The 22944-nt window shown below is 46.7% G+C and overlaps 1 protein-coding gene across 5 annotated transcripts in view; it reads right to left on the bottom strand.

Moving 5' to 3' along the window:
- Positions 1-22944, bottom strand: part of OTUD7A (OTU deubiquitinase 7A) — a 548435-nt gene that overhangs the window by 409516 nt on the left and 115975 nt on the right. For all 5 annotated transcript variants that reach the window (XM_033921034.1, XM_033921035.1, XM_033921037.1 and 2 more), the window contains one exon: positions 2837-2957. The gene's annotated coding sequence lies outside the window, so the exon portion shown is untranslated. The remainder of the gene's footprint in view (positions 1-2836; positions 2958-22944) is intronic.

Genomic DNA, 22944 nt, shown 5'->3' with positions numbered 1-22944 from the left:
GCCTATGATTGATGCTGTATTCAGCTCTTGTTGATATGCATTTTAACTTACATTTACATGCTGGAAGGCTGGAATTTCTTACTCCACTTATATTTGTATATATTTTTGTTCATATCACATGTGGTTTTATTTGCTTGTCCGGTAAGTTATTTGTTTTGTAATCTCTTGTGTTTTAACAAGCTATTGATCATTGAAATTGTTACATGAGAATGCAAATTCAACACAGAATTATTTTAATGTTGCACTTTGTAATGTATATTTATTTTATAATGTGGTTTTATTCTTTGTGTGTCCTATATTATATGTAATTATGTTTTCAATGGTTGTGTTGATATTTTGTAGTCTCCTGAGGAAGGCCGATTTGGCTGAAACACATGCGTGTCGAGCCATCGCACTAATTAGGCAGAGGTTTCAAATAAATGAATATTGCACACCTGAACTCTTGAACATCTCCACTGTTCTTCCCTCCTTAAAACGGAATCACCAACCACCACTACCTTTTGCCTCCTAGTAATCACAAATCCAGCAACTTTGGGGATTTCGAGCTTTGATCCTTCCTCTCCTTGGGAAGCTCTCATTTCCTCCACTTCCAAGGCTACATACTGGTCTTTCAGTTCAAGGGTAGATGAAGTCACAGCTTCATGGTGCTGACAGTTAGAGCAAACAGAGAACAGACAAAGTGGCAGGAATGAAGAACCAAACTTCTTCTGCAGCTGAATTAAAGATCATTTCCTTAGGACTACCAGCAGGCAACCCCCTAGCTTTTAACTACGCTCACTCAGTAGAAGCTATGCTCCTGGTTCAAGTGCAGTTTTTAAAACTGATAACACAAACAACTGAAATAAATGTCACATGCAATTAGCAACTTGAATTAGACTCAGTACCTGATATTCATGCCTATTTTTTTTATGAAACACAGTAATCCAAAAAGATACTTTACAGTAAAGCATTCCACTTCATATACGTGAATTATACACAATCTGTGTCATGAAAGTAGAAGACTGAGGGGCTCATAATCAAAAGAGAAATACATCCAAAAACCGGCCTAAGTCGGCACTTGGACGAACATTTCTCAAATACGTCCAAGTGCCGATACTAAAAACGGGTTTTGAATGTATTTCTAAACGACCTGGGCCTTCATAATACCGCTGAATGACCAAAGCTAAAGGGAGCATTTCGGGAGGAGTGTCGAGGGCGGGAGTTGGGAGGGACGTGGGCCGGCTTAGACTTAGTCGTACAGCATGTATAACCAAAAGTTATACAGCCCAGGATCGACAGAACTTGGGCATTGTGACTTAGACCATGTAAAACATGGTTGAAGTCACAAAAATCCACCTAAAGTCACCAGATAAGCACTGCAAACACATAAAACAGACCCCCACACACTACCCCAGTGATCACTGATCCCCCCCACCCCCATAGAAATATTAATCCCACCTTTAAAATTCAGCCTCCAGACCATTATCACCTGGCCGCCTGGCATAGGAAAGCTCAATCGTCCAGCACAGAGGCAGCTTAAGTCATCTTGGGAGTGGGTTAGGGATTCATGGAGAGGAGGACCCATGCCCATAAGCCCCTGTAATCATTGTATTGATACTTAAACATATGCACTCCCCTATACACCCCCAAAACCCTTTTGTACTGGCATATAAGTGGCTCCTGCAGCCATAAGGGCTATTGGGGTGGTAGATAGGTGGGTCTATGGGATTTTAGAGGTGGTTTGGGGGGCTCACCATGATCTATAAGAGAGCTGTAGTGAAGAGAAGACATGGCACCCTTTTTGTGAAGTTCACAGCAGTGCCCTGTAAGGTACCCCACTATTTAGGTGGCATGTCTGGGTGTTCAGTCCATCACTTTGCAGACCTCTCCCACGTCAGGGCTTGTTCTAGGCATTTTGGACTTGGACAAAAAGTTGGACGGAAATGTGGTATAAAGATGGACGATTTAGCGACTTGGACAATCAGATCGGCAGAACGTATAATTAGACGATTTTCACAACAAAAAAAATTTTGGACGTATTTTTCAAAAATGTGTCCTAGGCTGTTTTTTTACTTTGGACGACTTGCGAGTTGGACATAAACGGACTTAGTCGTCCCTTTCGATTATGCCCCTCCACACCTTTAGTCTACCAATTACATTATGGAAAGGTTAATTTGCTCAGAGAAACAAACTTTTAGCCATATTGAACAGAAGCTTCCCCTGGGATAGGCTTGGGAAAGTATACGCGAGCGTGGAATTCTATAACATGCATAACATGCGTGCATGCAGGGAAGGCAAGAGGTGCAAATGATTTATTCATTTTATAAAGAAAAAAAATGCATCTAAATAACTTTATAAAAGAACCTCCCTAAAAGTAAACCAGGAGAAACGTTATGCATGCTCAGATATAGTTTAAAGAAGACGCGTACTTAAGGTTGATTCCAGGCCTATTCCCACAATCTGCGCTTCCTAGGAATGTCTTCTTGTATACTGCATAAAAGTAGGTGCTCTTTCTTCTAAGCTTCTGTGTTTACATACTGTATGTATATCCTGGAGCACTTTGAAAAGCACTTAGCTAAAAACATGTAACACTGGCTTCTAAACTTACCCCCATAGGCAACATTCCCATTTCTTGTGCACATTTTCCAGCAAAACTCTATCCACACAAAAAGCAGGTGCAAGTGATCAGGTGTGCTTTGTGTGCACAGCAAGTGCAAAATCCACAAATGAAAGGTGCACGTCTGCCTCAGTGTGAAAAGTATGAAAATGGCCCCTTTGATTATATTTTACCCATGCAGCCAAGCTCATTTTACAATTACACACAACCCATAAAATAACAAAGAACAAGAATACTCACTTTTAAGTGTTTCTGTCAGCAATGCTGCATGTAGTTTCTTGTTTAGACATTACTAGCTAGGTCTCATGGAAGCTGTTAAATTGCTGTGATTCTCTTTATTGCTTTGGAGGTTCTGTCTTGCCTGTAAAAAAAATGATGAATACTGCATTCAAATGTTCAACTGTTAGGTCCATTGGTGTAAAAATAGGACAATACCTGTCACATTAAGAGGGCATTATGGAAGGATTAGGTATCATTTATACCTATAAAAGGGAATATACATGTAAGTAACAATTTTAGAAAGCCATTATTTAACCCATGTATACCCATGGCATGTACAGATTTCAAGGTGACACATTTGGACAGATCTTAGAACTACATGTGTATTGCTTATTCTGCAAAATACATACATGTACACAACCTCAGCATCTATGCCTTCTCCAAGTCACACATAACAGCTAGCAAACTGCTCATCTAGGCCCAGGGTGTGGAAGAATACTTTAGGGTGAAATTATTACTTACATCTTTGGTATAAAAAAACTACCTGAAAATGCCAAAAATTTGAGCTTTGGAGATTGGCTCCTTCACTGGCTCCACTGATTTACAGGTTTGTAAAACCCGCCACTTACATATAAAGGAGATATTTTATACAAGCCATTTCCACACACAAATGGGCGCATGTAAAATTAGGTCACACCTAAGAATGCATGAAGTAAGAATGCATGAAGTACATAAAAACATAAGAATAGCCTTATTGGGTCAGACCAATGGTCCATCAAGCCCAGTAGCCTGTTCTCACAGTAGCCAATCCAGGTCAATAGTACCTGGCAAAAACCCAAAGAGTAGCAACATTCCATGCTACCAATCCAGGACAAGCAGTAGATTCCCCCATGTCTTTCTCAAAAACAGACTATGGCCTTTACCTGCAAGAAATTGTCCAAACCTTTCTTAAAACCAACTACACTATCTGCTCTTACCACAACCTCTGTCAATATGTTCCAGAGCTTAACTATTCTCTGAATGAAAAAATATTTCCTCCTATTGGTTTTAAAAGTATTTCCCTGTAACTTCATTGAGTGTCCCCTAGTCTTTGTAATTTTTTACGGAGTGAAAAATCGATCCACTTGTACCCATTCTACTCCACTCAGGATTTAGTAGACTTCAATCATATTTCCCCTCAGCCGTCTCTTTTCCAAGCTGAAGAGCCTTAACCTTTTTAGTCTTTCCTCATACGAGAGGAATTCCATACCCTTTATCATCTTGGTCGCTCTTCTTTGAACCATTTCCAGTGCTGCTATACCTTTTCTAGTTCCCCTATATCTTTCTTGAGATAAGGCGACCAGAACTGAGGTCAGACCATGGAACGATACAGAGGCATTATAACATTCTTACTTAGTCTTATTTACCAACCCTTTTCTTGTTTGGTTTTTTGACTGCCGCAACACAGAAAGTTTCAGCAAATGGTCTACCCAGATCTTTTTCTTGGGCACTAACCCCCAAGGTGGATTCTAGCACCTGGCAACTATGATTTGGGTTATTCTTCCCAATATGCATCACTTTGTATTTGTCCACATTAAATTTTGTTTGAACGCCCAGTCTTCCAGTTTCCTATGGTCTGCCTACAATTTTTCACAGTTTACATGTGTTTTAACAACTTTGAACAGTTTAGTGTCATCTGCAAATTTAATCACTTTACTCCTCATTCCAATTTCCAGATCATTTATAAATGATTTGTCATTCTATGACTGAGGACCTGGGAGTGCTTCATAGCGCATTTCAGGCGATTCAAGGGTGAATGTATAGTAATCAGTTAAAGCTGAATGTCTCTAAAACAGAGATTCTCTGTTTCGGATGACAGAATTGGCTACAAGCATTTTCCTCTGAGGTCATGTTAGAGGCCCCATGTTGCAGCAATGCAAATATTTGGGTGTCATACTGGATTCCGCATTGTCTTTTAAGGCGCAAATAAAAGCAGTGGTCTCGGGGTTATTCTATGAGCTACACGTTTTACATAAATTGAGAGATTATCTGTCTGAGGATAATTTTAAAACCGCCATAGTGCTGATGATTAATCCTGTGCTGGATTACTGCAATGCTATCTAGGTTTACCTCAATGTGTTCTTAGATCCTTGCAACTTGCTCAAAAAGCCGCTGCTTATGAGGTGGCACATGTTTCTCAGTTTGTGTATATTACGCCAGTTTTGAAGGATTTGCATTGGCTGCCTATTAGGGCTCACATCGAGTTTAAGATTCTGTGTTTAACTTTTAAACTTTTGAAGGATGGTGCTCCAGAGCTGTTTACATTCACTGGTGCACTTATACATTCCGGCACAGAGTTTATGCTCTAGAGATCGGCTTTGTCTTGATGTGCCCTCTCTGTCTGTGGTTAAACTTTTGAGTCACCGGATAGTGATGTTTTCGGTTCAGAGCCCCATTTGTTGGAACAGGCTTTCTATGGATCCTGGACAAGCAGTTTCGGGGTTTTTTTTGTATATAATATTTCTTTATTGAGCAAGTCGACAACATACAAGGCAATACAAAATAATATACACAACTACAGATCTAATATAGTCGCCCCCATCATAATGGCAAGTAATAAAAGTCAGAAAGCCAAGCATAAAAACCGGCAAAGAAAAGATACATGCTCAATACTAAATTTTTCGTGTTAAGCACATGAGAACACCCAGGACCCAACCCCCCCCCCCCCCAATGAGAACAAAGGGACCCAAACCAGAACAGCAGGGAAAAAACCATGAACCCAACAACCTCCCTACCCACCCCAACCCCCCCAACCCATGCGATGTAGTGTATCTCAGATCTCAGGGTGATAAATAAAGAGACCAAGAAGGGAAGCAATAAAAGTAAGGCAAGAAGAAAAGGAAAGCAAGAAAAAGAGAAAAAGGAGCCTACTAACAATTGAACAACAAACTACGTTCCCAGTGGGGAAGAGAAAGCCAGAACCCCTCCCAGACATCCTGAAACCGGGTCCAAAGGCGCTCATCACGCGTCCCCGCCGCCCTCCGCTCTAATAGAGCCAGGTCATAAAGAGACATATGCCACAAAGAGAAGGAGGGAGCGCGCGACACACGCCAAAAGACCAAAATGGCCCGCTTTGCCAAGAGAAGAGCCTTAAAAACAAACAGTCTCTGCCCCTCAAGGATGCCGGAGAGGGCATCCCTTCCGTAAAAAAGAGCTAAAGAGGGAATACAGAGAGGCAACGAAGGGATCAGGGATAGCAGAAAAGTCCAGACCCGCTGCCAAAAAGTCTGAGTTACAGGGCAAGCCCAAAACATATGCCCCAAGGTGGCAGGTGCTAGGGAACATTTAGGGCAACCATCATCCTCTGCAAAGCCCGCTCTATAAGCTCGCTGTGGGGAAATAAACGCTCTATGCAAAAACTTATACTCCTGCTCCCTATGGAGCATATTAACAGAGAGAGAACACAACAGAACAAAGCATTGAGAACTCAAAGGAGAGGAGATAGGGGAACCCAAGTCAGCATTCCACGCCCCCGCCAATCATTCGGCCCTCCCAAACGTCGGGGAAGTAGACAGCTCACAAACATAGTAGCGAAGACGCGGGGCCGGATCCTCCCACAAAGCCAAGCTCTGACCAAGAGCCTTTGCCACCGAGACATGCAGATGAGTCCCACCCAGACTCGAAACGTAATGGCGAAGTTGCAAATAGCCAAAAGTATCTATCCGATCCAATCCATATAAAGACGCCAAAGCAGCTGGTGGTAAGAGAGTCCCCCCCTCATTGAGAGTATCCCCCATTCTACGAATCCCACGGGCGTGCCATAGGTGGAACACCCGATTGTCAGTGCCCGGACTAAATTGTAAATTCCCCACAAGGGGCAACATGGGAGAGATATTATAATTAATACCCAAATGGCGGCACAGCTGTTTCCACAGGAGTCTCATATAAGACCATACTACATGCTCCCGCGTGCCAGAGTCCAGCTGTGCAGAGGAAGCATGCAACAGAAATAGACCAGACAGGGGGTATAGGAAGTCTCGGTCCACCGGAAACATCAAGAAAGAGGAACTCTCCAGGCACCAGGCACGAATCAGCCGCAGACCACATGCTAGATTGTACGCTCGGAGATCCAATAATCCAAAGCCCCCCTGCTCCACCGGTAACATCAATGTACTAAGAGACAACCGCGGTCTCCTTCCTTTCCACAAGAAGTTCCGCAAAGCAGCGTACAGCGCCTCCAGGTCCCTACGTCGGAGCCAAATGGGCAAGGTCTGAAGCATATAAAGCCATCGAGGCACAATCATCATATTATACAAAAAGATGCGGCCCGCAAGAGAAACCGGCAAAGCACCCCAGAGGCGTAGACTCTCAACAGAGGTCCGAAGCAAGGGTTGTACATTGAGCTCATAGAGGCGGTCCAGGGAGGATGGAATCCAAACACCCAAATATTTCACCTGTTGAGAGGCCTCCTTCAGTGGAAAGTCAGACCACAAATGAGAGACACTCAGGTGAAGCGGCAACGCCTCCGACTTGGATACATTAAGTTTGAGCCCCGAAATCTCCCCAAACTGCCGAAACAAGTCCAGTAAGATCGGGAGGCCGAAAACTGGATCAGTTAATAGGACCATGATGTCATCTGCGAAGGCCATACAGCGCAAGGACGAGGTGCCTACCTCCACTCCAACAAGCGCAGGATGGGTACGGATACAAAGTAATAAAGGTTCCAAGAATAGAATATAAAGCAGGGGAGACAAAGGGCATCCCTGTCTCGTACCCCGTCTTAAAGAAAAAACATGCGATGCAACCCCGTTAACCAGTACCGCAGCCTCGGGGCGGGAATATAGGGCACGGAGGGCCCCCATAAAGAACCCAGCTATCCCATACCGATGCAAAAGTGGAAAGAGAAAAGCCCATTCCACCCTGTCAAAGGCCTTTTCTGAGTCAAAGCTAATAGCCAATGCGGGCTGGCGCCGAGAGGCGCAATGAGCCAGAGCAAGCAGAAGCCTCCTAACATTGTGTCCCGCCTGGCGACTCTTCACAAAGCCCACCTGATCCTTCCCCACCAAAAAAGGAACGAGCGGGGCCAGTCTGTTAGCAAGAACCCGGGCTAGAATCTTGAGATCAACGTTAATAAGCGAAATAGGCCTGTACGATTCCACCAATAGGGGGTCCTTGCCCGGTTTAGGTAACACCGTAATCATCGCTTGATTAGAACCAGAAGGGAAATTACCCATAGCCACAGCCGTCTCAAAATACCGACTTAGCGGGTCCGCCACAAATCCCTGAAGAAGGCGATAAAACTCCCCACTAAACCCATCCGGCCCTGGAGATTTACAAAGAGGTAAGTTTTTTATAACCCCCAACACCTCTTCCCTAGTAATAGGGGAGGCTAAGAGCTCGCTGTCCGCTTCCGAGAGCCGAGGCAAGGACAACTGGTCTACATATGCTTGGATCCGAGAGTCTCGGTCCGCCACCTCCGCCGAATATAGCGAGCTATAAAAAGCTACAAAAAGTTGTTCCATCTGAGACTGATCTATTACCAATCGCCCCCCGCCATCCCGTAAGGAAGTAATCACGGCGGAACCCCGCCTGGATTTAGTCAGCTGTGCCAACATTCTACCCGGCCGGTTACCAAAACGATGCAATCGGAATTTATAATAAAAAAGAGACTTGCGAGCCTTCTCATGGAGCAGGGCATGGAGTGCCGTCTGCGCCACCTGGAAATCATGCTTGTGGACCAGAGTGGGGAAATTGATGGCCAAACGTCTACTGTCCCTCACCCGACGCTCAAGGACTAAAATTTTTTCCGCCAATAGTTTCTTACGGCGGGCACTATAGGCTATCACAGCCCCACGGAGAACCACCTTAGCGGCCTCCCAAAAAAGACTGCCCTCGCCCACTTGCACCCCATTGAACTCAACATAGTCTCTCCACTGCTGTTCCAGATATAGCTTGAAGTCCGGATCCGAGTATAGGGCCACCGGGAAACGCCACCGCCCACCGCCTCCCAGTGATCCAGTCGCCAAACCGATATCCATCCAAACTAAGGTATGGTCGGAAATGACTAAAGCACCAATCTCAGCCCCATGCACCGCAGAAAAAGAGGAGCGGGATAGAAAAATAAAATCAATTCTAGAGGAAGAGTTATGTACCTTGGAAGTATGGGTAAAATCTCTCTCCCCAGGGTGAAGCGTTCTCCAAACATCAACTACCTCTAGGGCATCCAGCCAAGCCTGAAGCCCATTATCCAACCTCCCCGAAGAGGGAGAGGACCCTCTAGAGGAATCCAGAACAGGATCCAATATAGAGTTAAAATCCCCTAAAAAGATTTTCTGAGCATCATGAATCTGGGGCAGGGACATTAAAACCCCTAGGAGTTTCTTATAAAATGACCTCTGGGCAGTATTAGGGGCATACACGGATGTCAGAATAACCGGGCGTTGACACAAGGTACCTTGAACAATAACATAGTGACCCTCCGGATCAGACAAGACTCCGGATTCCGTAAACGGAACAGCTTTATGTAATAACAACGCCACCCCAGCCTTAGCCTTAGGAGAGGACGCAGAATAACAATGCCCCACCCAGGATTGTTTCAATTTACCATGTTCATTTGCAGTCAGCTTAGTCTCCTGCAGCCCCACTATGTCTGCCTGATGGCGAGCAAGGCATTGCAAGATCTTTGTACGCTTTATAGGGGAGTTAATGCCCGAAACATTCCACGTTACACACCGGAAACCCCTTTTAGCAGGCACACAGAAAAGAAGAACCAATACATACCAAGAGAAAAAGTAACCAAAAGTCCACTGCCAAGGGTCCCAGCCCTCCCCCCAGCAGTCCAGCATCCACAGCACACCCCTACAGCTCATACTCTCATCCGCACAGGTCAGGAACCACCCCCTACCCCCCTGTACCCCCTCATCCCACCCACTCCCCCCAATCCCCCCCCCACCCATCCCCAACCCACCAGAAACCACCACACCAACAGAGGGACACCAAAAGGCCCAAGCCCCCCTCCTGGCCCTTGAAAGCAGAATCCCAGCAAAGTCATGAAACAGAACAAACAAAAATCAAAACAGGTAACCAAACATATTGGCAGGTCATTGCCCCATCCCGGTCTAGGACAATATTCAGGCAAAGACCCAAACAGCCCAAAACCACTGACCAGGAGTAGGAAAAGCCCACCAGTTTATAATCTATATGCAAACAAACAAAACTAGAACAAGTTCACACTGTCCCAGGTGTCCAGATAGACAGAACATGGCAGAGAAAACCATCTGGAAGCCCCTCGGAGTAGCTCGCATCACTCCTCACCGGCCCCAGAACCGCAAACCAGAATATCCAAGAGATCAAGAGCGTCCTCTCAAGTGCGGGTCACCAGGTCTGGGAACCAGACATTCAGCTGTGCTCGGGCCGCAGCACTCATATCAAACACCACTGGTTGTCCATTGTAAAGGACCCGAAGCTTGGCAGGAAATTGCAGAGTAAAGCGTAGCTGTTTCTCCACCAGGATTTTGCAGACGGGCGAAAAGCCTCTCCGCAGAACCGCCACTTGCGCCGAGTAATCCTGAAACAGCAGAATCCGATGATTCTGGAATAGTAGATCCTTCCGTTGCCGAAAGTTCTTCAGAAGCAAGTCCTTGATGGCGAAATTCAGAACCCATATAATCACTATTCTGGGTTTAGGCATCCCCTCCTGTTTTCTGCCCAATCTGTGCGCCCTCTCAATCCTGAGAGGGCCAAAAACAGAGGATGCCAACAACTCCTCCGCCAGCCATTTTTCCAGAACAGAGAGTAATTCCGCATCAGGCACAGACTCCGGAATGCCCACCAGACGCAAGTTATTACGTCTGGAGCGATTCTCCAAATCCTCCAGCTTTTCCAATGTGCTCTGAACAGTACTCTTGAGCTGGCGGAGTTCCTCCTGCACCAGAATGAGAGAATCCTCTGCAGTGCTCACTCTCTGCTCCACCTCTGTCACCCAGTTGTTGAATGTGGACACAGTGGCTGATAGAGTCGCCAATGACTCGGTGACTTGATCCAGTCGGGTCCCCAAGGCCAAAACCACCGCCTCTGTGAGCCGTGCGACCATATCATCGCATGTGGTATCGGCGGCTTCCGCCGCACCCGCCATCTTGCCGTCGGCCCCAGGTCCCGACTTCAGCCGCTCACGCTCCTTCTTGCCACCTTTAGATGCCATCTCCGTGCCTCCCTTCTGAAGAAATCTGTCCATACAACTGCGGTCTCACTGACGCATACGCTGGGGTAAATTAGATCGAAGAAAATTGTTCAAAAGGGCCAGTGCAGAGGGAGAACTGCGGAGCTCAGGGAAAACACGTCCTCCCCGCGCTCTGCACGGCTACGCCCCCCCAGCAGCTTCGGTTTTACAGTTTAGAAAACAGCTGAAAACTTCTCTGTTCTTGCGTGTGTTTGCAATCAGTAACAACGAGTAATGAATCAGCAGTTAAGTCTCAGTCAAGTAACAGCAATTAAGTAGTTTTGTTTGTGTTATTTATTGTCAGTAGCATTGTTATATGTCTGTTGGTTGTACTGTAATATGTTTATTGTACTATGTTGTTTTGTTGTCTTATTGCAATATGTGTTGTATGTAAAGGTTGTAATTTGTTATTTCTTATTTGGATGTCTTATTGTACTCTGCATAGGATTGCAGGATATGCGGAATATACATTTTTAAAATAAATAAGTTAAATAGCACTGGTCTCAGAACAGATCCCTGCAGCACTCCACTATTTACCGTCCTCCATTGAGAAAAATGGCTATTTAACTCTACCCTCTGTTTGCTGTCCGATAACCAATTCCTAATCCACAATTGAACATTGCCTCCTATCCCACGACTCTTTAATTTTCTCAGGAGCCTCTCATGAGGAACTTTTGTCAAAAGCTTTCTGAAAATCTAGATACGCTACATCAAACAGCTTACCTGTATACCATATTATTAACTAGTTCTAAAGTTTGCCTTTCTTTTTTTATTATTATTAAAACTATGCCAAATCCTGCTAGAGACTATCTCTAGAAGAAAGTTCAAGTTTAAAAACTATAAAATTATAAAAGGCTTTTTATACTATGGAAACTAGCTAAGTTTGCTCTTTTAAGATCCAAACTGTCTATACAAAGGATCTTACAATTTAACTTTTATCCCCAAAATTATCAAAGCTCAGAGCAAAATGTACCCATAGAATTATCTTCCTTTCCTCAGAAAAGAGAAATATTCTCTCCTCTCAGAAAGAAAAACATCCTCTTTAAATAACATTACCTTTTCCTCTCTTTATATAGGTTTCATTTTTAGGGGACTATTACAAACAGACCCTTTGAAGATAGCACAGTAATGAGATTATCCTGGTGACCTTTACCTTGGCACCATGAAATAATAAATACTTGAAAACTCACTACTATTGGTACCAGGTATTACTTCTATGTCTACTGAGGTCTTTTTGTTTCTAACTAAACTAAACTAAACCTTAAGTTTGTATATCGCATCATCTCCACAGAAGTGAAGCTCGGCACGGTTTACAGGAATTGATATAGAAAGGAACTCCAAAGAAAAGTAGAAGAACTTGGTACAGAGAAGTTTAGAGAGACTCAGTATATAGAAGAGGGAGAGGTCGTTACATTTTAGAGAAAAGCCATGTTTTTAAATGTTTTCGGAAGAGTTGGAGGGAGGTCAGACTCCGAAGCGGGATAGTAAAGCTTTTCCAGAGTTCGGTGATCCTGAAGAAGAGAGATGTCCCTAATTTTCCTAATGGGATATGCCCTTTAAAGAGGGGAAGAATAGTTTGAATTTTTGAGTAGATCTGGTGGTGTTGGGATTCGAGGAGTTCCAAGATAGTGGAAAAAGGGGAGGAAGGATGCCGTGTAGAGATTTGACGGTTAGGCAGGTGCATTTGTAGTGAACTCTAAGGATTACTGGGAGCCAGTGAAGCTTAGACAGAAGCGGGGAGACGTGGTCGAATTTGCTTTTTGCAAAGATTAGTTTAGCCGCGGTGTTCTGAATCCGCTGGAGTCTATGAAGGCTTTTCTTTGTAAGGCTTAGTTAGATGGAGTTACAGTAATCCAGTCTGGAAAGAATGATGGATTGAACAAGGACAGCAAAGTGTTGTTGATGGAAGCAGGATCTCACTTTCCTTAACATGTGAAGATTGAAAAAGCATTTTTTTACTAGGGAGTTAAGGTGGTCGTTAAAGGACAGTGTAGAATCAATGATGATGCCCAGAACTTTGCTTGAGTGTTCAAGCTGCAAAGTGGTGCCAGAGGAAAGTGGGATGAGGGTGGGTAGCTGATTTAATTTTGGGCTGAGCCATAGTAGTTTTATTTTGGTCTCGTTTAGTTTCATTTGTACGGTGAGAGCCCAGGATTGGAGGTTTGATATACATGAAGAGATGTTCTCAGAGAGATTGGTGAGGTTAGAGTCGGTCTCGAGGAGGACAAGGATGTCATCAGCATAAGTGTTAAGTGTTTCCAAGGGGGAGAGTTGGAGGAGTTTCAGGGAGGACATATAAACATTGAAAAGAATCAGAGATAGAGATGAACCCTGGGGAACTCCACAAATCTGTTTCCAAGGGAGGGATGAGGAGCCATTCATGTTAACGAAGTAGGAGCGGGAACGTAAGAATTTTGAGAACCAATTTAGGACTGTTGAGTTTATGCCAATTTCAGAAAGTTGGAGAAATACTATATCAGGATGGACAATATCGAAAGCCGCAGAAAGGTCGAATTGAAAAAGAACAGCAAACTTATTGCAAGAGTTAAGTTGTTGGACCTTTGAGATTAATGAGGCCAGTAGGGATTCGGTGCTAAAGTTGGGTCTGAAGCCGTGTTGGAAGGATAGGAGAATGGAGAATCTCTCAAGATAGGATGAGAGTTGGGTGGATATGATGGACTCCAGCATCTTGGTCAGGAGAGGAATATTTGCTATTGGGCGATAGCTGGCTGGTATAGAGGGGTCTAGATCCGCTTTTTTCAGAAGTGGGGATAAGGCAATGTGTCCCATTTCTGCAGAAAATAGACCTGAAAATAGGGCAGAATTTATAAGTTTGGTGAGAGATGAGATGGCTTGTGTGGGAATTTTCTCATATAGGTAGGAGGGGAAAGGGTCCAAGGTACAGTTGCAGGATTTCAACTTGAGGCAGAGTTTAGCGACCTGGGAATCGGATACGAGCTCGAAGGCTGTCCAGGATCTGTCGACTGGAATATGGTTGGCGACGGTTAGACTTGGGTTGGAGTCGGTAGACACCAGAGTTGTAAGAGAGTGCTGGTGGGAACGAGCATCGTAAGGTAGTGACTTTCTCATTGAAGAATTTTGCTAGATCGTCAGCAGATGGAGAGGAGGGGAGTGTGGTGGATTCATGTTTAGAGGATATGGAGCTCCAGATGTTAAACAGTGTATTACTTTGGTTGTTGGATCTGGAGATTTTGTTACCGTAGTAGTTCTTCCTTGCTTTTTTTAGTTCGGTATTGTAGGACTTAATATTAACCCTCCAGGACTGTCTGTCAGTGGGGGATTTAGATTTTTTTCCATTTGCGTTCCAGTATTCGACATTTCTGTTTCAGTTCTCTGTGATATGGGAGATACCAAGGGGCCTTGCGGAAGTAGGAGACAGTTTTAGTGGATAGTGGTGCGAGAGAGTGGTAGGTGGTCTCAAAGAGGGTGATCCAGTTGTGCCAGTTGGATTCAGTGTTTGGAGGGCTAGGAATGGTGGAAATAATGGTTTAGGAATTTGGTCCACAATAGTTCGCTAGCATTTTTTTTTCGGAAGATAATAGAGTTTGAGGAACGAGGAGGGGGCCCGAGGTGAGACATGAAAATGGGGAGGCAAAAAAGCCCCTAGGAAGTGGTCGGACATGTTCCCAACGGGTGTCATTGACCGAAGTTTTGTGATCGGTGAGATCTAGGAAACGGATGATGTCCAGTGTGTGCCCTTTTTCATGGGTTGGAGAGAGTGCCGGGGGGGGGGGGGAGCCTAACGAAGTGAGGAAGTTATTGAAATCAGTTGCATCTTTGTTGGTGGTATCGTTTAGGTGGAGATTAATATCCCCAATGATTAGTAATCTTTGAAATTTGAGGAAGGCATTGTAATGGTCTCGAGGACGGGTTCAGAGGATTTGTTACAGGGGGATGATGGACGATATAATAGCAGGATACCCAGTGGGTGAGGGTGGAGTTCGTCATTGACAGAGACAAGCATATATTCAAGAGAGGCATGGCAACCTTTTTCGAGAAGCTGGACATCGAAGAATGATTTGTGGAGGAGTGTCAAGCCACCTCCTTTTCGGTTAATTCTGGGGGAGAAGAGGCCCTGGTAACTGTATGAGCAAAATTTGTTTTGTGTAAATATGTCGTTTTTTGCAATCCATAATTCAGTGATGAATAGGAATCCGGGGTCGAGATCTTCAAGTAGGTCCTTCAAAATTTGGGTTTTGTTGCATGCAGATCTGGCATTGCAGTAAAGTGTCGGGACTGGGGTGAGAGAGTCAGAGGCATGGTTGGGAAGGTTGGCAGGGGGAATGGGCTTTAAGGAGACATGATTGATTCTTCGAGGGTTTTTTTTGGAGTTAATCTCTGCTCCTAGGCTTTTGGGACTCTCGGATAAAATCCTTGGTCTAGATCAGTGTTCTTCAACTGCCGGTTGACTGGCGAGATTGACAGCTGCAATTTCCTGCTGGTCCGCGCAGGGCCGGCAAGATCGACGAGCTGCAGGGTCGGTGAGATCATGGGGAGCCTCCAGCAGTGGCTTTCTCCCCTCCCAGCAGCTGTCGGTACTTATCAGCGCAGCGATTCAGAAAGGCAGCATTGGGGCTTTTGCTGAGTTGCGGCCGCCTCTGATGATGCAACTTCCTCTTTCCTCAGAGGCAGTGCGACCCATCAAAGGACCCAAGGCTGCTGTAGTGAATCGCTGTGCTGGCAAGTACGGAGAGCTGCTGGGAGGGGAGAAAGCCACTACTGGAGGCTGGGAAGCTGCTGGGCAAGGGAAAAAAAGGGACAGCTGCTACTGGACCTGGAGAGAGGGAGAAGGAGAGATGCTTTTGGGAGGGGAGGAGGGAAAGGAGTCTGAGAAGCTGCTGGACAAGGGAAAAAATGGACAGCTGCTACTGGACTTGGAGAGAGGGAGAGGGAGAAGGAGAGATGCTGCTAGGAGGGGAGGAGGGAAAGAGAAGGGAAGAGTTACTGCTGGACAGGAGGAGGGAAGGGAGAAGGAAAAAAGGAAGGAAACAGCTGGCAGGGAGATTAGAGGAGGGGAAGGGGAGAGACAGGAATGAGAAAGTAGAGAGATTGATGATGGGAAGGGGGTCAGCAGAGAAATAAGCAGAGAGGGACAAAGATGCTAGATCTGGTGTTGGAGAGATAAAAATGAAGAGAGCAGTGAAGCTGGAAATAATCATGTAAAACGGAAAGAGGTGGCGCAGGCTGGATGGAAAGGGGAGAGGGGCATAGAGAGAAAACAGATACCATATGGAAGGGGGAGAGAGAGCAGACAGTAGATGGAAGGGGCAGATGCTGGATTGAAGAGACAGAGAGGGAAGATGCTGGAAGGAAGAGAGTGAAAAGAAGATGAAAGCAGAAACCAGAGACAATGAAAGGTAGAAAAAATAATTTTATTTTTATTTTGTGATTAGAATATATCAGATTTGAAATATGTATCCTGCTAGAGCTGGTGTTAGACATAACTGGGGCCTGCAAAGCCCAGGCAGTGCTTCTTTAGCTTCCAGCTGGCTTAGGGCTCTCTCTGACCAAAGGGCAGTTGCCCTAGTTGCACTCCCCTAACACTATTCCTGCCATGTGTGACTGCGGTATTCTGTTAGCATGATATTTCTGTGTAGCATTCTATAATAATTTGGCTTATTCAGTTTTCTTGCTACTAGAGGGGATATATGTGAAGGGAGGGGAGACAGGGGTTTTGTTGATCCTTGCTCTGTATAAAATGACAATTGTACAGAATATTGTTTCTTTTTTTTTTTTTTTTAATAATTCTTTATTCATTTTCAAACTTACAATAAGTGTGACAATATGTCCAAACAAATTAACAATAAATATATCACTTAATAATCATCAATGGTACAAATAACATGTTCTTATTTCCCACCCTTCCCACCCACTTTAATAAAATACATTCAATATAAAATCATAACTGAGGCTTGTGCAGATGGGATCAGATGGTTTGCGGGAACTGAGCTCGGGGAGACGGGGCGAAAACGGGGTTTTTAAATTTCAGTCCTAGTAGTTTGCCGGTCCACAAAATAATTATTTTATTTCCACCCGTCCATAGGTGTAAAAAGGTTGAAGAACACTGGTCTAGATCACGAGTTCTTAACCTGGGTTCAATAGACCCATAGGGGTCCATAGATGGGTTTCAGGGGGTCCAAAAGGGTCAGATAAAAATTATTAGTAACATGTATTAGTAACATGGCTGATATTTCTCACAGATAACGAGAAAGCAGATGTAGTAGTAGTAGTAGTAGTAGTAATGGTAGAAAACGTGGTAGTAGTAGATCTGTTTTAATTTGCACCCGACAATTGTATTTCATAATTATGAGTGGCCATTGCTTTTTGCATTAAAAGGAGTGGGTTTTTTAGATTGTTTACTTTAAAGGGAGTGTGTGGAGCAGTGGTTAGAGCTACAACCTCAGCACCCTGAGGTTGTGGGTTCAAATCCCACGCTGCTCCCTGTGACCCTGGGCAAGTCACTTAATCCCCCCATTCTCCCAGGTATATTAGGTAGATTGTGAGCCCACCAGGACAGACAGGGAAAAATGCTTGGGTACCTGAATGTAAACCACTTAGGGCTAGATTCACAAAGCAAACCGATCGTGTACCGATCAGTTTGTGACCCCTTAGCAACTCCGGCCCGATTCACTTACCTCTCTACCAACCATCCTCTGATCCGTGCATGCAAATGAGGGCAACGGCATGCAAAGTAGGCAGGGACCCGATTCACTAAACAAAACCCTGCAACACCAACTGGGCTGGCCGATCTAAGAAAAGCGACTGCCAAGGACCAGTCGCTGAAGCCCTTTGTGACTGCCCCGCCTTCTGCCGCCCTGCTTTCTAACCTGTCAACCCCGAACACTCCTGCCTGCCTGCCCCGACTCTCCCACCCTTCCCCACACTGGAGATTTCCAATGAACTTGTGGGATGCAGAACCGAGCTGAATGCCGCCCTGCTCTGCCCCCAATCTCTCCTGCTCTCTGCCGCCCTTCCCCACAGTGCAAGCCTGTGGTTTTAACGCGGGGCTGCACACCGCAGTACAGAAGAGTTTGCCACCGCCGGCGCCAGATAGGAGCAGGAGAGTCAGGCCCCGAACATGCCTGCCCTGACTGACTGTGCAAGCCCGTGTTTTTAACCCGAAGTGGGTTAAACCCATGGGCTTGCAAAAGTTAAAAAAAAAATAAAAAATTGCGGCTTGAACGGGTCTGCACGGTCTGCGCATGCGCGATCCGTGCAGGCAGATGGGGGCGTTCCTCCGATCTGCATATTTTAGGTTCCTCAATTAGTCAGACCTGCCCGAATCGGAAACAGATTGTTCCGATTCGGACAGGTTAGTGAATCTAGCCCTTTGACTATAAGTGGTATATAAATACTTAAATAAATAAAGTTTAATAATATACAGAGGCAGAGATTGTTCTGTATGCACCTCCCCCACTCTCCCAATCAAAGCAGTACTACATTGCCTCTGGTCTAGACAAAGATTAAAAGCCAATTATTTAACATTTAAATCATACTTATTGCTGAGTTGTTTTTTGTTTGGGGTTTTTTTTTTTACGGATATGTAGTATTTTCACATAGATAACGCGCACCCGTGTAAAACGCGCACACGGGTATAGCGCGCGAAAAACACAACTTTATGTACAGAAATTTTTATATACCGCGCGCACACGTATACCGCGCATGCTGCCCAACTCTCCTTTCACCCGCCCCGACTCTCCTCTGGCCACCCCGACTCTCCTTTCGCCCGCCCCGACTCTCCTCTCCCCCTTGAAGTCCTGTCCCCACCCTGAAAACCTGATGCCCCCCCCCCGACGTTCGATTCACCCCCCCCCCTCGCAGGACCGCTCGCACCCCCACCCCGAAGGACCGCCGACTCCCCGACAATATCGGGCCAGAAGGGAGCCCAAACCCTCCTGGCCACGGCGACCCCCTACCCCCACCCCGCAATACATTACGGGCAGGAGGGATCCCAGGCCCTCCTGCCCTCGACGCAAACCCCCCTCCCTCCAACGACCGCCCCCCCCCAAGAACCTCCGACCGCCCCCCCAGCCGACTCGCGACCCCCCTGGCCGACCCCCACGACACCCCCACCCCCCTTCCCCGTACCTTTGGTAGTTGGCCGGACAGACGGGAGCCAAACCCGCCTGTCCGGCAGGCAGCCAACGACGGAATGAGGCCGGATTGGCCCATCCGTCGCAAAGCTCCGCCTACTGGTGGGGCCTAAGGTGCGTGGGCCAATCAGAATAGGCCCTGGAGCCTTAGGTCCCACCTGGGGGCGCGGCCTGAGGCACATAGGCCCAACCCGACCATGTGCCTCAGGCCGCGCCCCCAGGTGGGACCTAAGGCTCCAGGGCCTATTCTGATTGGCCCACGCGCCTTAGGCCCCACTAGTAGGCGGAGCTTTGGGACGGATGGGCCAATCCGGCCTCATTCCGTCGTTGGCTGCCTGCCGGACAGGCGGGTTTGGCTCCCGTCTGACCGGCCAACTTCCAAAGGTACGGGGAAGGGAGGTGGGGGTGTCGTGGGGGTCGGCCAGGGGGGTCGCGGGTCGGCTGGGGGGCGGTCGGAGGTTCTTGGGGGGGGGCGGTCGTTGGGGGGAGGGGGGTTTGCGTCGAGGGCAGGAGGGCCTGGGATCCCTCCTGCCCGTAATGTAGTGCGGGGTGGGGGTAGGGGGTCGCCGTGGCCAGGAGGGTTTGGGCTCCCTTCTGGCCCAACTACCAAAGGTACGGGGAAGGGGGGTGGGGGGGTCGCCAGGGGGGTCGCGGGTCGGCTGGGGGGCGGTCGGAGGTTCTTGGGGGGGGGCGGTCGTTGGGGGGAGGGGGGTTTGCGTCGAGGGCAGGAGGGCCTGGGATCCCTCCTGCCCGTAATGTAGTGCGGGGTGGGGGTAGGGGGTCGCCGTGGCCAGGAGGGGTTGGGGAGTCGGCCGGGCAAGAGGGCTTGGGCTCCCTCTTGCTCCGATCGTGGATGCGGGTGCGGGTGGGAGCGCGTGCGAGCGGTCCTGATGGGGGGGGTGAATCGGGTGTCGGGCGGGGTGGGAACTATGTAGAAAAACTTTTGTATACCGCGCTCACGCGTATAACGCGCGAGGGGTATGCGCGGTAGGTAAAAAACGCGTATAACGCGCGCGTTATATGCGTGAAAATACGGTACACTTCAAACTCCCTAGCATCAGTGAAGTCTCCTTTTCCATGCTCCTATCTCAAAACAAGAGTGCTTGGAATGCTGTTAGTAAGGGGTTTTTATGGCTTCTTCTTTTGAATCCAAAAGGATGTGAAGCTATGAGGCTCAGATATCTTGTAGGCCCCAAACTAAACTAATAGGATCAATAAGGAAAACTACTCAGACTGTCTCTCCTGTATCAGGAGATTCTTTTTGAATGTCTGCTTAATCTGTTATGATCTCATCCAGACATGGGACAATTGGATGTTTACTTGAAAGAGAAATTCTATCAGGCGTGCCTTAAAGGAAAAGTCAGTCAACTATTATTTATACCAAAGGCCCATCTTTTTTTTTTTTTTTTCCAAAGGCCTACATGACATCACTTTAAAGTCATTAACAATGTTTGGCCACCATTGATATCACAGTATCAGAAAATCTCAAACTATACATATCTTTCATTGATACCAGGTCTTCTTTTTCCAAATAATGGCTGCTTCTCCTAACAGCTCTGGAATACATATTAGAGAAGAGGAGAGGAGAGCATTGCTAATATGGCCCCATTTAACTCAAATGCTACAGTATAAGTGAGCATTCTCTACTTGAAGGAATAACTGTGCATTTGAACTACTATCCACATTCAATTTTCATTGCTCTAACTTGCAGTAGCAGTCTTTCTTCATAAAATTCTGACCCATCCCTTTCATGGGTGGCTCAGGATGTCACTGTGACATCTAGTGATGCAAGTACAATGGCCTCAGAATTCACTTGTCTTGGGCCCTGCATCAGGCTGCCACTACTACTGCAACTGATATGGAAGCTCTTTTGGAGAACCCACATGGCCTTTCCAGTTTAACAGAGTGAGAAAATAGTTTGTATATAAATCATAGTATTTCCCTGTGATTCTATTAATTCTACTGGCAAGTAGATGGTAATGGAATCATTGCTCTTTCTCAGATTTATTGTTATGCAATTTAGACGGAAGTGGTATTCATTTATCTATTCCTGGCAAGACTGCAATTGTTTCAGATGCATTGAGGGGGGGGGGGGGCAATTCTACAATAGAGTACCTCCATTTGCACACGCCAATAATGCAAGGTGAGAACCTATTCAGTAAGGACACTTGGGTGCTCAAATGTCTATATAGAATACTAGTGTTCCTTTGGGCACTCAATATTTTGATACCCAGATTTACATATGCCATACAGCTGGTGTAAATGGGGATGCCTAAATGTATAGGGCATCTTAAATTATTCTGTAAGCTGTCTATATACGAATTGTTTATAGTGTACACAATTGTGACCCAGAGTTACAAATTACGTCTCTCACATTACTGGTAGTTAATTCTATATTTTACTTCATGCACTCTTCCTTCCACTCAACAAAATCTTTTATGGTTTATTAATCTTGTTATACCGCTCGTTCATTTTAATGTTCCAAGCGGTTTACAAAATACAATCAAATATTTTAAATAAATAAATAAATAAAAGAACTCCATTGTTAAATAGAATAGACCTAACCTACACAAACAGCAAGGCCCTGATTCTGTATAGGTCGCCCAGGAGAGGTGTCCTATACAGAATCGGTCCTACACTAAACCCCGATTCTGTAACCGGCGTCCATGGTACAGACGCCGGTTAGAGAATCGGGTTAAATTAGACGCGGCCGCTATACTTATGGCAGCAAGAGATCTCCCTGCTGCAATATGTATAGCGGCCGCCGTTGCGGCCGCCTGTCCCATCGCCCACAGGAGGATGCCCAATCCTCCTCCCGGAACCCCCCTCCCCCCCCAAACTGGTAATCGCCGGCAGGAGGATGCCCAATCCTCCTGCCGGAAAGCCCGACGACCCCCCCCCCCCCCAAAACTAACCTCCTTCCCCCAACTAACCTTTACATGTTGGTCGGCTGGACGGGTCTTGCTGCCGTCCAGCCGAAGGGCCCGCCTCGTGGAAATGAGACGGGCCCGCCCCTTCCCGGCCCATCCCCGCTAAATCTAAGGCCTGATTGGCCCAGGCTCTAGAAGCCTGGACCAATCAGGCCTTAGGCATAGCGGATCCGCCCATCCCCACTAATCCTAAGGCCTGATTGGCCCAGGTGCCTGCCAATCAGGTCTTAGGATTAGTGGGGATGGGCGGACCCGCTATGCCTAAGGCCTGATTGGTCCAGGCTTCTAGAGCCTGGGCCAATCAGGCCTTAGATTTAGCGGGGATGGGCCGGGAAGGGGCGGGCCCGTCTCATTTTCACGAGGCGGGCCTGTCGGCTGCACGGCAGCAAGACCCATCCAGCCGACCAACATGTAAAGGTTAGTTGGGGGAGGGAGGGGTCGTCGGGCTTTCCGGCAGGAGGATTGGGCATCCTCCTGCCGGCAATTACCAGTTTGGGGGGGAGGGGGGTTCCAGGGGGGTTCCGGCAGGAGGATTGGGCATCCTCCTGTCGGCGATGGGACAGGCGGCCGCAACCGCGGCCGCTATACTTATTGCAGCAGGGAGATCCCTTGCTGTCATAAGTATAGCGGCCGCATCTACTTACAATGAAGACCAACATTTTGCTGGTCTACATTTTAAGCGTCTCTTCCTCTACTAGGGAGACGCATAGGGCCACCTAGGTTCGCCTAAGGCCCTTAGGTGAGCTTAGGCGTCTTGCGGGCCTCCCTAGGCTCCCGGAGGCGCCTTCAATATAGGCGGCCTGCCTGGGGAGCATTTTTTTTTAAAACGTGCATCTCGATTGGCTGATTAGACAGCTGTAGGACGCCTACAGCTGCCTAAAATCGGGA

The sequence above is a fragment of the Geotrypetes seraphini genome, chromosome 14 (assembly GCF_902459505.1).
Source record: "Geotrypetes seraphini chromosome 14, aGeoSer1.1, whole genome shotgun sequence".
In the NCBI taxonomy this organism is placed as follows: domain Eukaryota; kingdom Metazoa; phylum Chordata; class Amphibia; order Gymnophiona; family Dermophiidae; genus Geotrypetes; species Geotrypetes seraphini.
This window is presented reverse-complemented; position numbering and strand designations above follow the sequence as displayed.